The 3617-nt window shown below is 43.0% G+C and overlaps 1 long non-coding RNA gene across 1 annotated transcript; it reads left to right on the forward strand.

Annotated features, from left to right (window-relative positions):
• The first annotated feature begins 389 nt into the window (after nt 1–389).
• LOC124259147 lies at nt 390–1612 on the forward strand. The gene is made up of 4 exons (XR_006893762.1): nt 390–457; nt 557–592; nt 926–1035; nt 1539–1612. It is a non-coding gene; the product is annotated as an uncharacterized LOC124259147 (long non-coding RNA).
• The last annotated feature ends 2005 nt before the right edge of the window (nt 1613–3617 follow it).

Consider the following 3617-nt stretch of genomic DNA (forward strand, 5'->3'; position numbering starts at 1 on the left):
TGGAGTTGATTTAACGTTGTAGCAACGGGAGACATATATCGTATTCATTACAGGCAGGTGTGAAGAGGCAACAATGTTAACAAGGAAGACACTAAAGTAGATTCTACTAAGCTATCACAGGCGGAGGAGAGTAGGTGTACCATTGTGGTCATATTCGTGAGACATAAATAGACGATACTAATCGATCTTCCGTGGAATACCATTTTTATTTAACGCGTTAATGATTTGGTATCAAACGAGCGAAAGCTCTACGATACCTGTGTGGAACATGACCCAATGGGTATTGTGTTTACAGGCCAGACTTTCACCTTGAGTGTGTCCACCCCAGCAAGCAATGATGCGCCCACAGGAAGGCTTCAACTTCCAGATCAGGTTTTAACGAAGGTCAAAGGAAACCGGAAGTCTGTTCACACAACTCTACAACGTTCAGCTGCGCCGCCCCGACCTTGTTATAAAGGTGGGATTTCATTAAGTGATATATAAGACCGTTAATAGACAACGGTAGTAGTTCTGGAAATGTGTTTCTAATGTGAAATTCACATGCTGTGTTATATAGGGTCCTTCCACTGTTAAAGCCGGGGAGACAGTAGACGTGGACATCTCCTTCATCAACCCGCTCCAATCAATATATATGTATATATACTGCCCCATGTCCTGTGTTATATAGGGTCCTTCCACTGTTAAAGCCGGGGAGGCAACATAGGTGGACATCTCCTTCACAAACCCGCTCCCATCAATATATATGTTTATATACTGCCCCATGTCCTGTGTTATATAGGGTCCTTCCACCGTTAAAGCCGTGGAGACAATAGAGGTGGACATCTCCTTCACAAACCCGCTCCCATCAATATATATGTATATATACTGCCCCATGTCCTGTGTTATATAGGGTCCTTCCACTGTTAAAGCCGGGGAGGCAACAGAGGTGGACATCTCCTTCACCAACCCGCTCCCCGTCTCGATGACCAAATGCGAGGTGGAGATTGAAGGCAACATGAAAACGGTGGCACCACTGATGGACAAAATCACAATAGGGTCAGTAATATTTAATTCTTTCTTAATTTTAAACCCCAACTTTTGTTAGGGTTCGGGACGGAAATACCTCATGCGTGAAGCGCCGATTGAAATGGGGTCAGATTTTGTCACTGGACTAACTGGCCCAGATTCAATAATTTCTTGGTCTTTGATACATATACTCACGCACATTATATAGACACACATTATCGACACACGTTGACCTATTCACAAACTCACATTGAAAGACCCGCTATCGACACACATTGACCTATTCACAAATTCACATTGAAAGACCCGCTATCGACTCACATTGGTTCATTCTCAAGCTCACATTGAAAGACCCGCTATCGACTCACACTGACCAATTTTCAGACTGACATTGAAAGACCCTCTATCGTCTCACCTTTTTGCCCTGACCCACTAACATTACCTGAGCCTCTAACATTGACCAAATAAGGGACTAACACTGACGGACTCACATTGAACACGTCACTGACTGGCTCGCTCATGCTGTTTTTCAGAAGCATCTCTCCTGGACAGACTTGGAAGAAGACGATCAAGATGTGGCCTACAGTCTTTCCTCGAACCCAGAAGAAGAGAGGCCAGCTTTGGTCTGGAGTCAGAGCAGCTCGGGGATGTCAGAGGGGTCCTACAGCGTGAAACTCACCTAAAGAGTCCACGTTCATAATTACACGTGGTAGTACAACCTTCCCCGCTTCCTTATTCCATAGATTAGCAGTATTACAGCAAGTGGCAGTATCTCTGTCCTCTCCTCTATTTTGGCGGATTGACTGCACAATCCCGTGGTGAAACTGCATATAATACACTTATATCTATGTCTATGGCAATAATGCATCGTTCGGTAGGAGTTTAATCAACATTTTGAGTTGATCATATGCCTGTAATCCTAGCTTAAACCAGATAGTTCAGTGCTATATGTCTCCAGGCAACACAAGCTAACCTTGAGCATAAGGTGGCACGTGTGTCTCAAATGCATCATAGTAAGCTCATTAAGCATCACAGTAAGTCTTACAGTATCCAAGGTGCCACGCTTCGCCCAAATGCATGATGGTAAACTCTGGTACTGCAGTTTACCAAAATGGAAAATTATGATAGCAGACTCCGGTTCCCTGTGCCTAAAATGCATGATGGTAGGCTTTGGTAACCTAGGCACTACAATGGGCCCAAATACAAAACGGTAAACTCTGGTGCCACAGTTGGTCCAGATGAGAAAGATGTTAGGCGCCGGTTACCCACGTATCTAAAATGCATGATGGAAGGCTCTGGTAACCGAGGTACTACAATGGGCCCAAAATACAAAACGGTAAACTCTGGTGCCACAGTTGGTCCAGATGAGAAAGATGTTAGGCGCCGGTTACCCACATATCCAAAATGCATAATGAAAGGCAACCGAGGCACTACAATGGGCCCAAATACAATATGGTAAACTCTCTTGCCACAGTTGGTCCAAATGAAAAGATGTTAGGCGCCGGTTACCCACGTATTCCGAAATGCATGATGGAAGGCTCTGGTAACCGAGGTACTACAATTGGCCAAAATGCAAAATGGTAAACTCTGGTGCAATAGTTGGTCCAAATGCATGATGGTAAAAGCTCTGGCACCCTAGGAGCTTCAGCGAGGCGGCCCAAAAGCTTCATTGGTAATCTCCAGAACACCCGGTGGCACGTTAGCCCAAACGCCAGTGCAGCATCGTGGTTTAGCCTACAGTTTGTTATATCAAAAATATTCATGCTTACTAGTTTGTACGCAACGTTAATGATTACACATAAATATTTTGACTTGCCCATTGCCCAGAGACTTCAGGTCTCCATGCCTCTGTGTTTGTTTTGTTGGTATATATTGCTGGATATGCAGAATTGTGTCGGTTTTCAGGCAGCAAGCATCAACACATGACTGTATTATCGAATATGAGACAAGTGGCATCAAATATGATTGTGTGACAGATGTAGCATATTTCAACATTTGCTTCCAGCTATACAGTATACACCATTTTGCATTGTTTGACGTCAAATTACTGCATAGTACTCCCCGTATTACATGTTACATATTGTCTCTTTGTTTTCACACAAAATATGAATTATAGATTTATTTTCTATTCTTGACATTATTTGTTTTGATTCACATTTATATACAAAACCAGCTTACTTAAATTAAAAGGAGAATGTCAGCGACGGCTTGAAAATGATGAAAACTGGATTTTAATAAACAATGAAAAATATATTTGGCCTCGAAATATGCATGATTTCAGGAAATGGGTTAACAATTGCCAGAAACTATATATGGTTTGCATTTGTGACAAACCTGGTCCTGTGAATAGTAATTCCTCGAGAGTTGTCGTACACATACATGTAGCATGTCAGCAAACAAGATGTACCAAAGACTGCTTCATGTTACCACGGTATCCATTTGCATCGAGTATGTTTGTTGCTTAACGCCGCACTCAGCAATATTCCAGCTATATGGCGAGACATTTGTCACTTGCTGTGTACCGCATGAGCTACCCGCCGTACTGCATTGATTGAATACATCCTAATGGTTGATTGGTTGTTTAGCGACGCACTCAGCAATATTGAGTCTGG

Source organism: Haliotis rubra, unplaced genomic scaffold (genome assembly GCF_003918875.1).
Source record: "Haliotis rubra isolate DU_JTF1 unplaced genomic scaffold, ASM391887v1 Scf710, whole genome shotgun sequence".
NCBI lineage: Eukaryota > Metazoa > Mollusca > Gastropoda > Lepetellida > Haliotidae > Haliotis > Haliotis rubra.